This window comes from Neomonachus schauinslandi, chromosome 7 (assembly GCF_002201575.2).
Source record: "Neomonachus schauinslandi chromosome 7, ASM220157v2, whole genome shotgun sequence".
Taxonomy (NCBI): domain Eukaryota; kingdom Metazoa; phylum Chordata; class Mammalia; order Carnivora; family Phocidae; genus Neomonachus; species Neomonachus schauinslandi.
In genome coordinates, this window is record NC_058409.1 from 70,307,869 (window position 1) to 70,321,680 (window position 13,812).

Consider the following 13,812-nt stretch of genomic DNA (forward strand, 5'->3'; position numbering starts at 1 on the left):
GAATAAATTTGATTTGTAACATTGGCTAAGTCTAAAGTATGCCATGTGTTACTTTTATGATACATTTATGTATTGTAATATGATTGCTGATGTGGCAATGTTTAGCTTATTACATAATTACAGTACACTATTATTGTCTATGTTCATTATACTGTGTATCAGATCACTATGGCTTATTTACTACCTGTCATGTGTTTGTACCCTTAAACACTGTCACTGCTATCCCTGTCCTCCATCCCCTGGTAACCACCATTTTACTATCTTTTTTTCTTACAGGTTTAACTTTTTTAGAATCCACAAATAAATGATATCATATAGTACTACACGTACTCTGACTTATCTTGCTTTTAATGTGCTCAAGGTCCATCCATGTTGTCACAAAACGGATGCTATCTTCCTTTCCTGTAACTGAGTAACATGCCACTGTATCTATGTACTACATCCTTTTCACCCACTCATCCACTGATGGGCATTCGGGTTGTTTCCATACGTTGGCTTTTGTGAATAATGCTGTGGCAAACATGGGAGTGCAGATAACTTTTCAATACCCTGTTTTCATTTCCTTTGGGTATATACCCAGAAGTGTAATTATTCGATCATAGGGCAGATCTGTTTTTATTTTTTTGAGGAACCTCTATATTGTTTTCCATAGTGTTTGGACCAATTTACATTGCTGCCAACAATGTATACAGGTTCTCTATTCACCATTCTCAACAGCACTTACTGTCTCGTCCTGATGACAGCCATTCTAATAGATGTGAGCTAACTCAGTGGTCCATTGATATAGAGGTGATATGGCATTGTGGTTCTGACTTGCACTTCCTTGGTATTAGCGATGTTAAGCATCTTTTCATCTATCTGTTGGCCATTTCGATGTCCTCTTTAGAAAATTGCTTAGTTCTTCTGCTTATTTTTTTTTAAAGATTTTATTTATTTGAGAGAGAGAGAATGAGAGAGAGAGAGAGCACATGAGAGGGGGGAGGGTCAGAGGGAGAAGCAGACTCCCTGCCGAGCAGGGAGCCCGATGCGGGACTCGATCCTGGGACTCCAGGATCATGACCTGAGCCGAAGGCAGTCGCTTAACCAACTGAGCCACCCAGGCGCCCCTCTTCTGCTTATTTTTAAATTGGATTGGTTTTTTGTTAGGGAGTTGACTGAGTCCTTTAGATATTTTGGATATTAACCCCATATCTGATTTATGGTTTGCAAAAATTTTTTCCCATTCTGTAGGTTGTTTTTTTGTTGTTTGTTTTGCTGTGCAGAAGCTTTTGAGTTTGATGTAGTCCCATTTGTTAATTTTTTCTTTGGTTGTTTGTGGTTTTGGTGCCATCAAGGCTCAAGTTTTAATTCTTGTGTATAAATGTCAACTTTTGACTATCTCTGTATTACTTTTTTATTTTGTGGATTACCAGAAACTCTCATTTTAATTCTCTGATTTTACACAAGGGTTATATTATGAGAATGGACACTGAAAGAAAATTAGAAATGTATTCAATAATCAAATTACATAATATGTATATACAACCCAGGTAGGGGGGTATGCATGAATGTATTTTTAAATGACTCCTAGTTTACTTACTTCAGCATAATGGAATAGTCATTTCAGATTTGCTCAATAAATTTACCCTTTCTTGATTAACGTGTAACTGTGGCATTACAAATGGGACTTCACTCTGTTTCAGGTGTTTTATTATCATTTTATACACCTACACACACACTCTCTCTCTCTCTCTCTCTCTCCCCATGGAAACCAAAAATTTAAAAACTTTGGGGAGGGTTGTTATTCAGTTAAGTGCCAACTTCTGATTGCATTCATGCCATTTCATATAATTTCTAATTCTTGTGGTGCTTTTCTTTTTTATCTAGTCTGTATCTCTATTGCTGAATAAATTTGATAGAATCATGGTTATTAAATATTTTTAAATCCTTCTCCCAAAGCTCATAACTGTAAAAGATAGAGACAGCGAGTGCTTCTTTCATGTGGCTTATGATACAGACAGGAATATGTTATGAGTGAAAACTTCAATAGCTAAGACTGTATTATGCAAAGAGCTACACAAACTGAGATAACATGTCAGGACTCTCGGTGATCTAATAATTGTTCTCAAATATTCTAAAAGCATTAGCTGATTTAAAAGAATAGCCCAAACACAAACCTCTATTTCTCATAAACCAATATATAACCAAAAGCATCTGACAACCTGTGAGATTGTTCCTAATTTAATGTCATACTTTAAATCTTCTATTACATGGCAGAATTTTGTGGTCTTTCCTTTGGACATTCAACATTTCAAAAGAACCAGAGCAGCACAATGTGCTGTTTCCAGTATCTGGTGAGAGTTTACACTTATTTTGAAGACATATAAAGCAATTCAGCCTCAGCAAGAAAGAAGGACTCTTTACATTCTAACTATATTCAGCAACTCTGTAAGCATTTATGGTAAAGCCCTTTGGCCAAGAAACACAGTGCTAGGTACTGCGGGAATACAAAGATGAATAACACAGATATTTCATCTATACTCATGTCAGCCCTCAAGAGAAATATAATTCAGTAGAATTTAAATGGAGACTATAAGCTAATCTTTCATGTTGGCTTTTAGTTCCCTGAAATTTTGAAGTATTCAGAAGTATACAGACAATAATAGTAACAACGTATAATCACGGTGCCAAATGCCAGGCAATTCTAAAACAGGCTATTTTTGATGGAGGTTTAAATGGGAGAAACAGCCACAATAGTTCAGTACTTTGTATTTCTCCAAAAGAATTCACCTAACACAGCAAATAGCTGAAACAGAACTCAAACTCAAGACAGTGGGACAACACAGAGCCAGCTCTCACCCCTGCCCAGTTCTTGGGTGGGGGCGGGGAAGGGGGAAGAATTCACCTAACTCCCCTAAGTTTTGTTTAAATGATTATAATTTCATATCTCTAGTAAAACGATTGATTTAGATTAAGTAATTTTTTAGGTTGGTCATTATGATCCATTTTCTTTTTCTTTTTTTTTTTTTAAAGATTTTATTTATTTATTTGAGAGAGAGAGAGAGAGAGAAAGAGCACAAGAGGGGGGAGCGGGAGAGGGAGAAGCAGACTCCCTGCTGAGCAGGTAGCCTGATGCGGGACTCGATCCCGGGACTCCAGGATCATGACCTGAGCCGAAGGCAGTCGTTTAACCAACTGAGCCACCCAGGCGCCCCAATCCGTTTTATTTTTCAGTAAAAGTTGTATATATTGGAGGTATGAAACAGGATGATTTGGTTAATACTAAAATTACCCACACAAAGTCATTTATCAAATATGTCAAGGAAAAAGAAATGAACAAGTATACTTTTACTCCTGTGCATGAACTCAAACAATGTTTTTGCTAGTTATTATTAAAAATGTATTACATGCCTCTCCTCTTCAGTACTGATGATCATACTGCAGGTGCTAGGCAGTAAGAATGGCGTTGGATTTTGCCTAGCAGATTGCAAGGTGCATAATAGGTGTTCCAGAAATATTTGTTGACAGAATGAACAGATGAACGCATCATCTATTCTTCGTAGCCTTCAATAGGCTTTTACATAAAAGAACTGAACTAGCTCACAGAACTGAACTGGCTTATCTGGAAAGTTATATACTTAATCAGTGATGCAGATTAATAAAAGCAAATATTCAAAATGCCTTCCAATATCTGCCCAGAAAGAGAAAGCATACATATTTAACCTTTAAGATTTGGAGATTTCTACTACCTTCAAGATAATTTTCAAAAATTCAAAATATCATCAAAACATCAAACAAGCCAACAGCTTAATTTACACATTTTCCAAATCAGCTGCAGATCTTATGTTCAAGAACGACTCAAAGAGGTCTACAGAATCAGGCTCTTCATTTGCAAAACCCAAACTGTTCTTACCCTGCACAAGTGGGTAATTGGCTACGCGCAATTGCTCTACAAATGTGCAGCCAGAACCACCCAATACAACCATTTGCTCTTACATTTGGCAGAAAAGTGTTGTGTTAGCGAGAGGCCTTTGTGTTGTGTTTTAGCACTCTAGCGAGGGCTTTTCCCCTCCTCCAGTGTCTTTTTAATGTTACATCATAAACATCTACAAGTGAGGATTTATAATACAGATGCTTTCCTATGGATGCCTTTAAGCTGCTTCAGAATGCATCCCACTACTACATTTTGCTCAGGTGAAGGTTAAGGTGCCTTGGAAATTGGAGATAATAGCACCTATCCCACAGTGTTGATTAAGGATCCAATGAAATAATGTATTTAAAGTACTTAGCACAGTTCCTGTATCGAAGTGTTCAAAGAGGTTAGCTACTAGTGAAAAGAAAAATAATATCTATTTAATGATAGTTTAAACATTATTTTTTTAAAGATTTTATTTATTTATTTGTCAGAGAGAGAGGAAGAGAGAGAGAGAGAGAGAGAGAGAGAGAGAGAGAGAGAGAGAGAGAGCACAAGCAGCAGGAGCGGGAGAGGGAGCAGCAGGTTCCCCGCTAAGCAGGGGGCCCAATGTGGGGTTTGATCCCAGGACCCTGGGATCATGACCAGAGCCGAAGGCAGATGCTTAACTGACGGAGCCAGCCAGGTGCCCCTCAACATTAATTTTTAAAAACTGAATTATGTATTTTTTTTTTGTCCTGGGCAAAATGTTCAGTGTTCTCTATGACATATAAAATTCCAATTCATGTTTTGCAGACACTAAGAGACACATAAAGGGACACAGGCAGAGGCGTGGATCAAGACTACCCCTTAAAATGATGCTTTCACTAATTTTCAGGCTTTAACGGACCAATGAAATGGACGGCTATAAGGGCAAGAGCGTCTCAGAAGCGGGGCTGTGCTTGAAGACATGAGTCCTGGCCAAGGGCAATGAATATAGAAACTGCAACTGAGGTTTTAAAAACAAACTGTATGTATCCCTGAAGTACATTTAATGACCGCACAAAACTGCAACCTTTCCCAGAGAACTCGACAAACACCTACCATTTAGAAAGAGAGTGAAGTTTAACACTTAACAAAGGAAAACAAATAAAATAAAGGAGTCCTCATCTCAAATTCCACTCTTTCCTCTTCAAATAAAACCACATAAGGACTACATAGTTTTGTTTTCAAGTGTATGAAGTCCAGTTGCCCAAACATTTGTCAACAATAATTTAATAACAACACATATGCAGGATTTCCTTGAAAAAAAAAATGAGTGTTGAAAAAAATGCATGTGTTAGAAAAGATACATTTTTCCAAAGTTTTTTTTTTCCTTTTTCTTTCCCTTTTCTTGGGGGAGGGGGTGGAATCTCTCAGTTCGGCTCTAGAATTCTCTTTCCAAATTATGCTTTCTGATATCTTGCTTGAAAGCAAGTAGTATTAATCAAACAAAGGAAGGGCACTAGGGAAATCAGAAAGATGTAATGCAAGCAGTTAAAAGTGACATGACCTTCTGTAATGTCGCTCGTCACAGACTTATATGCCACACACCGGAGGAAAGTCTTGAACGAAACTGATTCTTGGTACTATTCCTTGAATGTAATACTAATAAAGATGACATTTTTAAAAACACATGTGGACAGCCCCAAATGCAACATGCCAGGTACATTACAGCCAAAGAATAAGCAGATAACATTGTTTTTAAAAGCATAATATTTCTTCTTTCATATTCCATATTTGCTGAGCATTTGTCATTAACATATAAAATATGTGGTTGTACTTTTCAAAAAATCCATGTTCAAGTGGAGCCAAACTCATCTGTAGAATCTGTATATTATATAGTTGCACAGGAGCTCTTTTCATATTACGACTTTTAATTATAATTCCACACAACTTAAAAGGCTTATGATTTGCAAGGAAATAAAATTTTATTTGGCTGGAAATATTAATAATGGTGTTGGTAATCTGCATTCAAGTATGACATGTTTAATATTACTGCCCCAGACAATGATATATAAGGGAGGGGACCAGAGGATGCAGAAAAGGAAGACCTAGACCCTGAAGGGATGAGAAGAAGTGGATTCAGGTAAACTTCATGGTTAAAGTCATCACAGGGCAGTAAATACTAATTACTGCTTTTCAATGCCAGGTTAGGGGGTGTGTTTTAAAACAAGAGTGACCAAAGGGGGTTACAAGGCCCACCAATAATTCTTAAAACACTTTGTATTTTCATTTGCCCAGGAATAAAGTCCTCCAATTATTTATTACTCTTCAAAGAAAAACAGGAACCAAAAGCATCTTGATTATGTCACCCTTGTAAGGTAAGTATTGAGTACCACGAAGCCAAACACTTCCCAAGCCAAAGATGACACAAACCAGTTTCTTTCATATGTTTACTTTTTTCCTTGGAAATAATCTTTGAATTAAATAGATGTTTTGCTATGTTCAGAATGAATAGTTGCACAATTCAAATTGCTTTACTCAAACACGGTCTATAAAAAAGCAACACATTTAAATTAAAGAAGAAATCACTGCTGTCCAGATGTGCAACTGCATGTTAAAAAATTAAAGAAAGAAAATTGTCACAAAAGAAAGAAGTTTCATATTTAATTTCATATTCATAGAACATCCAAATGTGTACAGATGCTTATATTTGGACACATTACAAACTAAATGCCTATTTCCACCCTAGAGATACAGAGGAATTTGGAGAGAGCAGTATTCTTCAACATGGTCTGGAGTTCATTTATACCATTCTGTGTGTGCATAAACCAAGCAGAGCATGCATGTGTGTGCCAATGAATTTATTACATGTGTAAATATCATATGAAATTATTGGAAGCCTATGGATTGAGAAGCTGCATATAAACACTCAGACTCTTTCAGATTGCTGAAAAGTACCAGAGCTGACCTCTGGTCAACCAAAGTCAGCTAAAGACTTTTGCGGTCAATAAGATCATTATAGGTGCACGTGTGCTGTCATTTTTGCAACAGCACATCTGCTTCTCACGAAATTTTTGAGAAGGAACTTTTTTGCAAAATGAATGGCACAATTAAGCTGTACATATAATTTACTCCATGTCTGGAAGAATAATAAGACTCATAAACAGGTCTGGGATATACTGTTTCATCCAGTATATCTCAAAAGCAACTGGATGTATGATGGCTGCTTAGTCTGATTCACACTGTTAAAGATTTGACCTTGGAGTATTTCAGCTACAGTAGTCAAGATAACTGAACCACTAGATGTAATAATAATTAGTGTGATAGGCTTGCCAGTGAGGTTGAATATATTGCAATACAAAAGAAGGCAGACTAAAAAGAAAAGCATTATTACTGCTAAAAGACTTCCTGATTTTTACAGAAACACTCAAATACAATTATTTCTTCTTGCAGAATGCATTTCCTTGGCTCATTCTGGGAAGTGCCATGTTGTAATTTAGTCGATTATTAATAGGAAATGTGGCTTTAATGTGGCTATCAGATGACTTTTGATGCATGCCACTGATTACATACAGCCTGTATTCTGCATCATCAACAACAACATTCTTATTTGCAGTATAATATGCTTTGCTGTAAGGTGCAAGGGCAGTAAATTTACTGGCCAAGAAGATGTAACCTTTTATTTTTTTAAGTGTCAGCTTAATATGCAGAAACCCTCTTCCATTATGAAAGACTAAATATAATATAAATTCTATAATCAGTATAAGCATCTTAAATGAATTTCTTCTCATATTTCCTTCTGAGTATTCTTAAATGTTCATTCTTACACAAAGCACTGGGGAACAGAATTCTAGTGTTTATTTGAACTATGTCTCCATCTAAAGGCTTCACAATGTATTGTATTTTTGCTGGCAGGGAAAATTCTAAGCTTGGTGTCTTTAGGATAAGTGCATATTAATTTGACTGAGCAGGGAAAAATAGGTCAACTATTAACCTACAACATGCTTTTTAAATAATAGTGCTTTTTTGAAACTATTTTTTGGTCAGGTTAGAAGAAAAATGTATACAAAAAGCCCCCCGACCCCCCCCCCAAAAAAAACAAACACAAAACCAGAGTTGTTTAATGTGCTTTGCAAAGTGAAATTAAAAGATAACTAGACTTACCACTAAGGGATTTTATAAAATTTAGTATTTTCAAAGGAAAATACTTTTATCCATTAAAAGTAAACAGATTTCAAATAAAGAAGAAAATTACGTACTCATCTTATAAAACCAGATTTCCATTCCAGAACCACGAATTTCTTATTTTTTAAAAAAGACACAATTTTAAATGTTTAAAATTCGAAAACAACCTTAGGAATTTCTATTTTTTAAGTATGTCGTGAAGAGTCCACATTATCTATTTAAAACACTTTCTGCAAAGCCAGAGGTGGGACCTCTATGAGAGTACCATCCTCCAATCTTCTCAGACATGTGCATTGCTCTAACCCCTGCAGATAGGCTTGCAAGCATCAAGGCTGCAATAGTCAAGAAGTTCCTTTTCAGGTCAGTGTATACTTTTAGCACATGGAACAGAGGAAAATGCTACACTTTTGGAACAACAGAATTTGAAAACAAAACAAAAAATCGTTTATATTGGAGATTAACGTTAGCAAACTTTTGGACCGTACTGCTCTGCTAGGTTTGATTCACTTTTTCCAGAAATTCACGGCTACTCCCTATACGTTAAGCAGTATGTTGGGGATAATGGAAGGGGTGAGGGGAATCAGCGGACACTTGTAGAGAAAAATATTCTGACACTAATTTGATTTTTTCTTTTGTTCTTCTCGTGCCTAGAATATTTTGAGGCCTGAGAACACTATGTGAGAAAAATCTAAAAATAGACTGAGTTTTGAATGTCAAAAATCATATAGTCCAAAAACCTGAGTTTTCTTCTTTATATCCCTTTTCTATCAATAATAATGACAAAAATATTTTTTATCTCTTTTTGTAAAGAATAATCATCTCACAAAAAAAAGCCCATGTGGGTTTAGACCTACATTTGAACTGGAAAGAATGTCTATGGTGAATGGTGAATTGTAGCATAAAAGCCTGAATGAAAAGAATGTTCACGAAACCTCACACAAAACCTCCGTAACCGTTTTATCACAAGCTTCCCACAATATAACACAAGAGCTCTATATTCTAGGAAAAGCTTGCCTGGTCCACTTATCATTTCTGCTTTATGTAGTGTACTGTATGATTGCTAAATTAGTGCATAATGCATTTATAATATTTATAGTACCAACATTTAGTTAAGTAACCTTTATGTAAGATTTATGTTGATTTTTTTTATTTCTCATTTAATGGCAAATTATGAAGAGCATGTTTCATAAAGATAATTCTCCATTTAAATTCATCAGTCCATTAAATATTAAAATTATGTTTCTGATGCAATCGAGAACAAATTTGTCCAGCTTCAGTGATTATTTGCACTCATAAAAATTAGGCTTGATTAATAAAATTTAAATGCTTGATTAAGTTGACATTTTCATGTTCTATTCTGATTTATTAAAATTAGTCCCCGTGCCCAGGCCTGGTACGCTAGTGTAGGTTTACCTTTCTCCTTCTCTTAGTCGACATCCAGAGAGAGGCTGTCAGGAAGGAGCATTGTGCTTTTGGACTTAAAGACGGTTTCAGGAAAATGCCCTGTTCTTTGCTCAGAGGGCTGCCGGCCTTTGTCTTTATTCATAGTGCCTGGTGGAGGTTTGTATTACAATAAACAAGAAAAATGTTTTTTTCAAATGTCTATCGATGTGATCTGGAAAACGGCATTTATTTATGGTATTTCTGTAAAACTCAGTTACCAAGCAGCTTTCATTTCTAGAGGACAGGTCAAATGTCTTCATCTGCTTTTTTTTTTATTTTTTGCTGATAAAAATAGTTTTTATTTTTGTGGCACTTGCACACACATAGCAGGGTGATTATAGACACCTAGAAATCTTTCTGTGGCAATGCTATTGTCTTTATCTACAAGCTTAAAACCAAGACTGATGGTCATGGAAAACCATCCTCTTCAAAAGCACTTACAAGGGAACTTTTCAAGAAAGGAAGTGACGTACAATGTCTAAGCCCTCATTATACCCACACTGGTTTGTCCTGTTTTCTACATGGGCAGGTGCCTAGTTGTCATTTACTGAGCTCTCACTGTATGCTTAACACAGTATGTTGTCTCTTTAATGGTCACAAAGCCTCAACAAGGTGGGTTTTATCCCTGTCTTATTGGTGAGGAAACTGAGGCTCAGGGGAGTGAATAAATTTGCATGGCTAACAAGGGGAAGGTCTGGAATTAAATCCCAGGTCTTCCTAATTTCAAAGTTTGGGCTTTTAAACTCTACCCGCTGGAAATGAGTCGTGGTGACAGTCCTTTTTAAGATGTTTTTGAGGCTACCCGTGGGAAACTTTGTTTAGATGAGCTGACTTTCTCTCATTTAAGCATGCTACTGGAATATTTGGTTATTTTTCAAAATAAATGATATGGTATGATAGTTATTTTTTCCTTGCATGATAACAAATGATAGGAAATGCTCTTGAAGGCATATATTAGTTTGGTTACCTACATGGACCATTGCAGTTCTATGTACAAGATGGTGGAAAGAGTTTAAAGTTGCATGCTCTTGAAAAATGTTTATCATATAACACTAAAAAAAAACGAATACAAAACTCTCAGAGTTATTGGATCCCCATCAGAGTTCTGATTTACAAACATTTTCCACAAGCAGATAAAGACATACCATATGGTTTCCACTTTTAGTTTGTTAATTGAGGTCTTGTTCTTTCTTATCATCTTTCTGAACCAGAGACAATAAATCTCCACAAATATCATAGGAAACCCTGTGGCAACACCACTCACTACAAAGGGCAAAATGCTCAGGACTAGTAATGCAAACTAGTCATGGGGGTCACGAGTCAGCCACAAGGTGCTTCTGTTGACCCTATATCCTACCTTCCTCACCATGAAATTCGAAGGAGTTTTGGCTAGCTACAAGAACGCTAAATCATTCAGAAAGAACAGGCTATCACTAAAAATAGGGTGAGTAAGAATCACACAGTCACCCTGAGAACTGAGACCAAAATTGTGAGTACCCTTTTTTTCTCCTCTTCTCCATCCCCCTCTTCAATTACAGAAATGACAAAATTGTGGGGGCAGACCTTTTGGAAGAATTGAGATAATAAAACCATTTGGTTGACATACAGGTAAATGCTTTGGAGAGCCATCTAGGTGATGAATTCTTTGGATCCAAGGGAGGCTTTGAAGGGAATTTAGAAAGTTGGTTTTTCAAGGAGTTTCTGGGGGCTCCAGGGATCATCTGGGGCCCAAATAAGAGAAAATCAGTTATTTACGGGGGCAAGACTGTCGGGTTTCTTTCAAGGTTGCCAAGACAGTTCATTTAGTGGAAAAGAGCTAGATTTCAGGGCAGATATCCTCTAGAAGAACGAAGCTCACCTCTTTACCTTGTTATATTCTCACATGCATCTTTGGAGACTCTGAGCAAGTTGGGAAGGATTTAGGCAAAATAGGAGAGAGAGTAACTATAAGCATCCTCTATGGTGGCTACCACTAACTTTAAATTCTGTCTTTCTTCTAAGTCCTCACAGATCCAAAGCAAGAAGTATGCCTTCCAGTAAGGAGGATCTTTAGTAAATTGACTTTTAAAAATAGAAATGTTTTCCTTTACATCTTTCTCTATTTGAACAGACATGTCACGCACAGGTGACACTCATCTTCTACCATTCTACAATTTTATCTTTCCAATTTGAAGTTTATCTGCAGTCTGAGAAGAGAGTTAAAGGATAGCCAATAAACTGAGGAAGTATGAAAGGCAAACACGGAGTTACGGAGTGAAAGGGACAGACTGAAGGGTGGAATAAGAGCTGTGGTCACAGATAAACAGACCCCCTTTCTTTACGTATGCAGCACATGCACAGACATCTGGGCTGATCCAAATGTCTTTTGGCTGCACGCCTGGCAAATCATCTACACACCTCTATTAGCGCACCTATTATATTCATGCATTCGATTTAGTTGTTTGTTTCCCTCACTGACCACAAACTGGCCTGGGCAAAGATGATGTCTTGATCATCTTTGAATAGCAGTTAGCATTGTGCCTGTAGATGTTCAATAAACTTTCGCTGAATAGAAATACTTAATGCATAAACAGACAACATTTGGCTTGGAAAGAAAGATTAGACTAAAATACTTGTTCATTCATCACACATTTTTTGAGCAACTATTACACTGCTATGTCTGAGACATCTCGCCCTGTGCTGGGATTAAATACACAAATGCAAGATACAATGAGAACAATTTTAGGCTGGTAAGGAAGACCTGCAGTGGGGTGACTATGACAATACGGTGAGAGGGATATGGGGTGTCAGAGGGGCGAGATTATTTACCCTCTGAGGGTATGTGTCGGCAGGGGTAGGCTGCTGGTAGGGGGCAAGAGTGGGAGGGAAGTCAGGGATGGCTCTCCAGGGAAAATGATAAAAATACTAGGTGGTTACCCAGCAACATATACATAAAATATTAAAATCTTACTGGGTGGCAAATTAGTATTATACTCAAAATGCACCCAAACTCTGACCCAGAAGTTCTCCTACAATGATCGCCGCAAAGGGCGTTACCAGAGACCTGACCAAAGATGTGGCCAGAAGATTTATCGACAGCATTATTTCAGGTGGCAAAAATCTTTGAAACACTTCTAATACAAGCATTTAAGAAAAAATTAAGTAGTCACATGGTGAAAACTATGCAGTCATTAAAAATTCATGCGGTTTTCCAGTGACTTAAGGGAGACTTCTAGATAGTGTTGATATAAAAAGTGGGTATACTAACAGTACATTTAATGTGATCCAATTTTCATAAAAAACAAAATATGCCTGGCGAAAAATAGTAAATTTATTTTAGTAAACTTACTTTTTTGAGAAAAGAGTAGAAGGCATAGAGAGAATGTATCACTATCTGGGAAACCACAAACACACTCTGCTCCGGATATTGCTGCTCCCAGCTCAGCTACTATCCTGTCCACCCTCAGTCCCCGTCTCCTACATCCACCATCCCTCAAAGTTTCCCTTTTCCCAAACGTGGGAGCTGGTAGCGGGGCGTTGGGTGCTCCCGCCGCTCCTCCCCCTGCCCGCCCCGCCCCCTGGTGGCGGTGGTGAGACCTTGCCCTCCAGGGCCAGGACACCGCCTTCTCCTCGTCAACGCCATCGAGTGAGGTCCCCCGCGAGTTCATGAGTTCGAGGTGCAGCTTGAGGAGGAGCCTCGGAGGCCGCCCCAGAGTGAGGCGCCTGGGAGAGCCGGCCTCGGCGGCTGCAGAGCCACCATGCATCTATCGTACTTGCCCGTCAGGCCCTGCGTGTGCGGCTCCTTGGGCGAGACTTCAGGAGCTCCAGCCACCCGCCACGTCATCCCCCCACGCTACGGCGCCCGCCTGCACGTCCGTCCCCCGGAAGCGCACGTGCCTTTCAGGACAACTCGGGGCTGGTGCAGCACGTGTGCTTCCATGAAGTTGGAGACCTGGCCTGCGCGGCTCCTCTCTGGGCCACCATGTCTGTCCTGCACACACTGACTGGCTCTGCAGAGGTTACCAACTTATCCTGGGTCTCAGTTTCCACATCTGTATGATGAGAAAGGCATCATCCCTTCCTTCCCTGCTTCTTACTGTGTTTTACGGACCAAGACTTTGCCCTCTTGGGGCCTGTGGAATGGGTGCCTGAGGAATGGGAGGACAGGGAAAGAATGCTGGCCTGGGAACCAAGTAGAACTGGGTTCTGGTCCAGCCTTGTTGTAGGAGTCTTTACAAGTGGCAAAACCTTGGTTTTCTGCTCTCCCAAGGGATGAACAGTTGTTTTGCAGGTAAAAGAGATGACAAAAGAGCAGGACACGGTCTGGTTCATTTTTGTGACACCTCCCC

General features: G+C 38.3%; 1 protein-coding gene across 1 annotated transcript in view; it reads right to left on the reverse strand.

Annotated features, from left to right (window-relative positions):
* Nucleotides 1–13,812, reverse strand: part of MCTP1 (multiple C2 and transmembrane domain containing 1) — a 512,403-nt gene that overhangs the window by 73,985 nt on the left and 424,606 nt on the right. The window lies entirely within an intron of this gene.